Here is an 8,855-nt window from a genome sequence, read left to right on the forward strand (position 1 = left end):
GGACTGCCATTGGATTTTTTTTAATGTTTGTTTTTTCATGTCATGTGAAAGCAGGGAATCATAGCTTCAAATTGACATATTGGTTGTTCAGGTTGACCCACCAGTTTTGGAGATATGGCTTATAGAGAAATGTCTTGTAGAAAACAGCGAGTTGAGAAAACAGGCTTGAAAGGTTCACTTCTGTGGTCTCTAACATTACACCTAGCTGCATTTATTTCATATTTACATGTCGATTTCAGCTCTGACACTTATTTCAGAAATGCTCTAGTATGTGAAGAGTCTGCCTGTGCTATAAACTCATTTTGGGAAAAAAATAAGTTTTTCTCCTCTGGTGAAAAGCTGGAATTTGCGCGATGGCAGTCTCTCAGTCAAATCTGGTCACATTGTGTCACGTGACCAGTATAGGATCACATGGACATGGAGAGGCGCAAATAAAGAGCTATTCTATCATGACGATGATGCACCCTTCATAATCACCTCACTGTTCAACCTCCTGGTGTATATAGGACTAGGAGCGACCAGGGCCTGGAGGAAACCGTCTCAAATTCCTCCCCGATATAGTTTATTATTGGAAAACATCCAGTCTAAATCATGGGTATTGAAGGATACATAACATTTGGCCTTGTAGGAAAATGTAGATGTTTGTTTAAAAAGAAAAAAAGAAGAATAAAAATCTCTGTCCCACCCATAACACGCCATTTTGAAGTTCTTGCTCCACACAAAGAATGCTTTGACTATTTGTTATTATGATTTAATTTCTTTTGAAACATCAAATGGCCATTTTTCTTACTGTACTTTGCCCAGCAGTAGAGTGGAAGTTGTAAAAACACATCTCAAGATTGATTTACACTTGCAAAAACAAACACAAGAGTTTCAAAAACTCCTTTTGGACAACCTAAAAATAACATCAAAAACCCCACACCAAAATCATTTCAATACCTTCCATTCATTCAGCAATGCCCTGCGGTCGCCTTATGCTTCTTCTCGAACATTTCTACCGAAAAACAAAAAAAATAGTCTAACTGCTGTATGGAGAATTACCCGAGGAATTCATAAAATAATGTATTTCTATGTCTGGAACTTCACGGCACAGAAAAAGCAAGATCTATAGTCAGTAGCCAAACTTTATTTATACAGAACTGAAAAGCGCTTTTCAATCAAGGCAGATGATCATGATATATAACCATAATAAATACATCGTAATCCATGAAAGCAAAGACAAAGTTCTGACGTGTAAAAACACTTACATCTACGTATGTACACATGTATGAAACACACGGTAGTTAGTATAGTTTATATGGTTCCGCAGAGCTAATAATCATGTGAGCGGTGTTGATTTGGTCGAAACTATGACGACAAATGTTCCATCGACTACCTTTTTTCACTGACGAAAACTAAATGGAAACTAATCCATTTAGGCCCGACGTCGAAATAAAAAAAACGTTCACTCTGAAAGAATATATATTCAAAGATTTGTACCGCATTTTCACGATTCTTCAAAAATAGCAGACCTACGATGAGCTTGAGCTTGTAGATCTGCTATTTGTCAATAGCTAAAGTATAACATAATGCTTAGTTAAAACACCAAAAGGGGTTCCCGCCCAGAATGGGCTAAATGAAAACTAAGCTATGATGACTAAAACTAAAGACTAAATACATATTGACAATTTCGTCAAGAAATAAAAACTAGACTATAAAATGTTAGGAAGGGACTATATAGTGGACAAGAGATCCAGTCATTTTACACTTGGTTGCATGCTGAAAATAGCAGATCTACAAGCTCACAACATCGTAATAATAGTTTAGAAGAAAAAGGCTAGCCTATCCATCAGGATTCAGGACCATAGAACATCTTTAAATCCAGAGAAACTGATCAATCTAGATTCGAGACCCAGTCAAGCAAAAGTGTACGTATTTTATTCGTTAATATGGATTATAGTGATTAGTAGATAAGCCCTTAGAATCTCGACCGGTCGAGATAAATTATTTTTCTAAAGCATGGCCATTCCAGGGCTCTGTAAGGCCTCACTCAGACCTTTACTGCATTGCTGTATGCTTGTTGGATGAATGTAGTGTCATGGCCGCCCCAATGCATTTCCAATGGAAGTCACATGGTTTGTAGTCCACATTTTGGACTACAAGCTGTTGTATGGCTTTCGGCTGTGTTTCGACTGCGCCCCTCCCCCTCATACAACACAAATGTTGTGTCAAACCATGTGACTCCCATTGGAAATGCACTACACAACATTCATCCAACAAGCATACAGCAATGCAGTAAAGGTCTGAGTGAGGCCTAAGGCTGAGCTCACACCTTTCATGCAATTCTCTGTGCTCGTTGGGTGTTGTGTCATGGCCGCCCAGCGGCCCAATGCATTTCCAATGGAGGTCACATGGTTTGACCCAACATTGTGTTGTGTGAGGGGGAGGGGCGCAGTCGTGCGCCCCTCCCCCTCACACAACAAAATGTTGGGTCAAACCATGTGACCTCCATTGGAAATACATTGGGCGGCCATGACACAACACAACAAGCATCCAACGAGCATCCAACGAGCAGAGAATTGCATGAAAGGTGTGAGCTCAGCCTAAGTCTGACCATTTAACCGTAAATTAAAAAGCCCATCATCAGGAACTGTCAACTTTACATTTTCCGAGTGACGTGCATGAGACAGGCCCGCAACTATCCATTATTTCCTTAGTGATTATTCTCTGAACTTTTTCGAACGTTTTCGATTAATAGAATAATCAAGAAGCTCATTTGTGTCTATATTTTTGAAACAATTAACTGATCAACCGTTATAAGTGTTATTTTAGTTTTATACTGTTTCTTTTCCTCACTACTTTGAAACATTCTCGATACTTTTTGGTCTATAATGACTTGTCCAATGAACGATTATTAATCAATTACTTTATTAAATTATCAATCGATTCCGTTTTAATCATCGATTTGTGGTGGAAAAAGTACTCAATTGTTTTACTTAAGTAAAAGTACCAATACTGCAACTTACAACTACTTCGTTACAAGTAAAAGTACGGAATTGAAAATGTACTTGAATAAAAGTACAAAAGTATCGGCATAAAAATGTACTTAAAGTACTTAAATGTACTTAAAGTACCATTGTAAATAGTATAATAGCAGATCTACAAGCTCACAATGCGTCGCGTTGCGACGCATTGTGAGCTTGTAGATCTGCTATTTTCAAATGGCCGAAATGTATAGGGTTGTGGTTAATGCCACAATTAAAATTAAAATCTCCAAAGTAACTAGTAACTAAAGTTTTCAAATAATTGTAGTGGAGTGAAAGTACAAATTTTGGCTCCGAGATGTAGTGGAGTAGAAGTAAAAGTACTGGAAATTGGAAATACTCAAGTAAAGTACAAATACCTCAAAATTGTCCTTATTAAGTACAGTACTTTCCACCACTGTGTATTTGCATACGAGTGCTGATGACCTAATTGGCTATATTTGTATGCCTTTTGGGTCAGCAGTAGCACCCATCTCACTCTGAAGGGAAGCACATGCCAGCTCCCTCGTTTCATGGTAAACTAGAAAAAGTGCCCTTCCGGGCACAGGTCTCCACCAGTGTGTGTGATGTTTGGCAAAATGTGTAGGAGTAATATATAAACGTGTGTGTGTGTGTGTGTGTGTGTGTGTGTGTGTGTGTGTGTGTGTGTGTGTGTGAGACGCGGCTTGGCCTGTTGTAGCGCCACCATGAGGCTGATTCGAAAACTGTCAAGTGGCATTTCTTCCTCAGCCTAGTGGGAATATGCATGCACAGTTTCACCGCAATCGGACGCTGCGTTGAGTAGTTGTGGCGATTTGTACAAAACGGGTAAAAAGCGGGCTACTCCTGAAAAGTTTAGAAGCCAATCGTAGCCAATGAGGGTGGATTATGAGAAATCAAACAAACCCGTCTTGATCACATGACTATGGAGAACATGTGTACTGATTTGCGTGAAATTTGGATAAAATCTGAAGGAGTAATATTAGAAAATGTGTTTTACATATGTCGGCCTCCTGGTGGCGCTATAAAGAGCAGATGTGAAAAATTCCAGGCAAAGGTTTTTCCTTGGCCTCTAGGGAGTTGGCATACAAAGTTATCCACAGATCCATGCAGTTAGAGGTAAAAACACTTTTCGGCCAGTTATAGCGCCACCATGAGGCTGAGTTGAAAATGTTCATGTGGCATTTCTTCCTCGGCCTAGTGGGAATGTGCGTGCACAATTTCACGGAAATCACACGATGTGTTCATGATTTGCAGCATTTTGTTTGAAACTGAGCACTCCTGCGAACTTTGGAAGCCAATCTTAGCCAATCAGGATGGAGTCTGAGAAATCTGAAAGACCTGTTACATTGAATGGCTCTAGAGAGACTGTGTACCAATTTGTGTGATGTTTGGACAAAATCTGTAGGTGTACTGTCCAAAAACTTGTTTTGCACAAAGCGGCCTCCTGGTGGCGCTATAACAGGCCGTTCTGGAAAATGTGGGGCAGAGGTTCATCGTTGGCATCCAGGGAGTGTGTGTGCAAAGTTTGGCATCGACCGGTTAATGGTGCCGGAGATTAGCTGGTAACAGACGGACGGAAGGACACACACACGGACACACACACACACACACGGACGGAGTGCAAAACATACTCTCTCCCCATGCCTTCGGCCTGGTGGAGACAAAAAACCCCAAGACTTATCAGGAGGAGAACACAAAACAAGCTCGCCAACGGACGGAGAGAGAGCAGGGCAGAGAGCAACTATGTGGTTCAGTAAGACAAAGGCTTTTGAAAAGCGATTAAAATGTTTAACACATTTAGACCTGAGAAAAGATTCTACAAACATACAGACAGTTTTCTGAAGAACCTCATGTTTCTACGTCAGTCGTTCTCAAACATCTTCACGTCAAGGACCCCCAAAATTATATGTACTCGGCCGCCGACCCCCATCTGAAAATATGTCGTTCCAGGGACCCCCCCAGAAGCAAAGGTTTTAGTCAACGCCACATTTTCACGATTTTTCAAAAATAGCAGACCTACAAGCTCGTAGCGCGGCACAGTGCCGCGCTACGAGCTTGTAGATATGCTATTTTCTCAATAGCTAAAGTATAACATAATACTTAAAACACCAAAAGGGGTTCCCGCCCAAAATGTGTTAAACAGATTTTGCTACCCTAATATCCTCAGACAGGTAGTTCCAAAGTGCAGATATATAATCCATTCCCCCTGGCCTTGCACCAGCATCTCCCCCCACAATAAGAACACCAGAGCCCTTTCACTGTGGACAAAACGCATTATGTCTTCATTGCGACCGTGGATAGGTCACGTTTACTATGAAAACCTGAACCTCCCATCCGTTAGTCACACCTCCGTATATTGGTCACGCCTCGTGACATCACGTGTCCATATATGGTCACGCCCAGTCGTGACATCTCGTGACATGCGAGTACAAAGTGAGTACTCACATTTCCTTTTTTTGATTGGTGTAAACAACTGGCTTTGTTAGTTTACGTGTCTGTCCGTTTACGTGTCTGTCCTACCAAAATGAGCATGGTTGCTATGGTCACCCGGTTCACACGGGTGTGATTTCATTACGTCAGACATTACGTCAGACCACAGCTGATCAGTCTATATAAGACCTATACACCACTCAGTTCACACGGGTGTGATTTTTTTGTATTGGCACACACCAACACAAACGAACGCTTATGCGTTTCGGCTCGACGCGGCCTATACAGTATAGTTGCGAACGCAGTGATTGCGAACGCAGTGAGCATTTACTATGCGACACAGCAGATCATGTCTGTCTGTCTGTCTGTGTGTCTGTCTGTCACGCTGTAAACACCACCCGCCCACCACCAGAGGGCGCAGCTGTATCACACACACACACACACACACACACACACGCACGCACACACACAAAACTTAACTTAAAAAAAACTTAACTTAAAAAAAAACTTAACTAAAAAAAAACTTAACTTAAAAAAACTTAAAAAGGAAAAACTTTAAAAGGAAAAACTTAAAAAAAACTTAACTTAAAAAAAAACTTAACTTAAAAAAAAACTTAAAAAACACAAAAAAATAGAAAAAACCTTAAAAAATGACGTAATTTATTCTAATTGTTGTTTTTGCAATTTACGAGCTGCGTTCGCTTCCCACGTTCACGCGTCTTACTTGTGCTATATAAATTCTTGCCTCTTTTTCCTTCAACATATTGTTGTATAATGACTTGGAATCTGGTTCAATCTGCAGACACAAGAGACATACGGTATTCGTCCTCGTGCTATTGTTTATAAGCGGTGACTCTTGCACTTGGACTTAAAGTGCTGGTTATGCACTGGGGCCAGTTAACACGCACACACACACACACACCCCCGTCCCCCACCCGCCACACCACCCCAGCACTCTGCTGGACATCTGCTGACATGGCCAAGTCCTAGCGGAGGTTGGAGGAGAGGAACGCTGTTGTCCTTGGACACTGTTGCCACAGCAGCGTCACAGCAGGAAATGCTCGAGACGGAGCGTCACAGGGCTTGATGAGGGGCTACGAGTACGTTTCATCATGACGAGATGAGAGGAATGGGCCGGGGGGAGTTCGCCTTTTTCCAAGTGTAAACCTCCCAACATCTGTCCTTGTCCTACTAAACTATTACTAGACTAAAACTAAAACAAAAAATGTCCGTCGACTACCTTTTTCCACTGACGAAAACTAAATAAACTAAGCTATGCATTACAACTAAGACTACTAAATATACTGACGATTTCGTCAACAAATAAAAACTAGACTGAAAATGTTAGGAAGGGTCTAGTGGACAAGAGATCCAGTAGAAGTCATTTTACACTTGGTTGCGTGCTGAAAATAGCTCACAACGCAGCGCGGCGCGTTGTGAGCTTGTAGATCAGCTATTTTCAGCAAGTGTAAAATCTGTCATTACGACGGCATCAAGGCCCGCCAAAATACATTTTAGTCGACTAAATAAACTGTAGATTTAGTCGACTAAAATCGCATGACACTTAGTCGACTAAAACTAGAACATTCCAGGTGACTAAAATGTGACTGAAACACTATGACTAAACTAAAATAGAACATTTCGGCCAAAAACAACACTGAAATGAACCAAACACTGGTATGCACCCTGCCTAACGGCAGTCGTTCTCAAGGTGGGGACCCCCCCCCCCAGGGGCTACTTGAGGGAGTTCCAGGGAGTCGAGCTAAATGATAGTGTGGAACCAAATGGACCCTTTATGATTCTGTAACTCTGAGAGTGTACAAATGGAACCAAATGGTTTTGTACACTCTCAGAGTTAAATTAACATTGATTTTTCAATATTAATTGGTGTCTCAGATAGAGAAATGCCATTAAATGGGGGTCCGTAGACTAATGCATGTCACACTGCATGGGGGTTCTTGAAATGAATCACTGCTAGAGCCGTAAAAATCTTCTTTTATGGCGGTCCCTTGGCATATCACTTCAAATGGGGGTCCGCGGGTAATAAGTGTCAATTTGGGGGTCCTTGACATGCAAAGGTTTGGGAACCACTGGCCTACGGTAACAAGTGGCATTTGATCTCTGTTTGTGGGGTTACATGTGTTTGTTGTTAGCGAGAGATAACTTGATGACGGCTCGGCAGGTTTTTGGAAACTTGGGATGGAATGATCAATAGGCTAGCCGCCATGAACATATTATTCACTTTTTTGGGTTCAAAAAGCTCAAAAGGTCAAGGTCACTCACAATCAGTGTCGTGGTCTGACCGCTAGCTAAATAAATCCAGAACAGATGGGTGGATGGTGCTCCCCTTTTGGCCCGACAGATTTTGAACGAATACAACGGGCGTATGGCCGGCGGAACTGCGGAAACAGCCTGGTATTCCTAAAAGTAACCCAAGTAAATGATTCTTAAACGGTTAAACCTAACCTTATTCCTCCTAACCTTATCCTCAGTAAAAATGGTGCCAAAACGTAACACTATTCCTAAACTGCACCCCGGTAAAACTATGCCTAAGCCTACACGTTTTTCTAACCTTATTCTTCAGTCAAAAATAAAATAAAGAATACAAGAACCGCCGCACCGAGCGGTCAGCGGGAAAAAAAACGAGGGCGAGACGGATTCTGGGCGACGTTACCGGCGGTTACCTTTTGAACGGTAAGTCACAGAACTAAAATGAGCCATTCTGATATTCAAAGCACACCTTGTGAATCTCTTCATACTGATTTTGTCCAAACCTGGACAAAACGTTATCTCCAGAGTCATGTCATAAAGACACCTATAAGCAGTCTTTTCACAAAGGAGCTGCCATAATTCATGTACAGTACGCATCATCCGATCAATACCAGATTTTAGGAGCCTTGACCACTCAAAAGGTGTTTTGAGCGTGTAGATCGGCCACTTTTGGCCAAGAGATTTGGTGTAGACGGAACAAAACTGTCCAAGTGAAGTTGTGAGTCTGTCTGATTAGGGCGACTGTGGCTCAAGAGGTAGAGCAGGTCGTCCAATGATCCATGGGTCGTCGGTTCGAATCCCGGCTCCTCCTGGCTACATGTCGAAGTGTCCTTGGGCAAGACACTGAACCAAAGAAAAGCAAAGCAAAGTTCTTTGTTTACCCAGGGTGAATGGACTAAGCTCGACGAACTTGTTTACAGCCAGACCCTGCTCATAGAACATTTCATGGTAGGGGTTCAATGCCTTGCTCAAGGGCACTTCAGCGGTGGTAATTTTAACGTGCCGGTCCGGGGATACGAACTGGCGACCTTCCGATAACAAGACCGCTCCGCAAACCGTTCGGCCACCGCTACCCCAAATTGCTCCCGATGTGCTGGTTGGTGCCTTGCATGGCTTCCACCGCAATCGGTGTATGAATGTGTGTGTGAA

The sequence above is a fragment of the Electrona antarctica genome (genome assembly GCF_951216825.1).
Source record: "Electrona antarctica genome assembly, chromosome: 4".
In the NCBI taxonomy this organism is placed as follows: domain Eukaryota; kingdom Metazoa; phylum Chordata; class Actinopteri; order Myctophiformes; family Myctophidae; genus Electrona; species Electrona antarctica.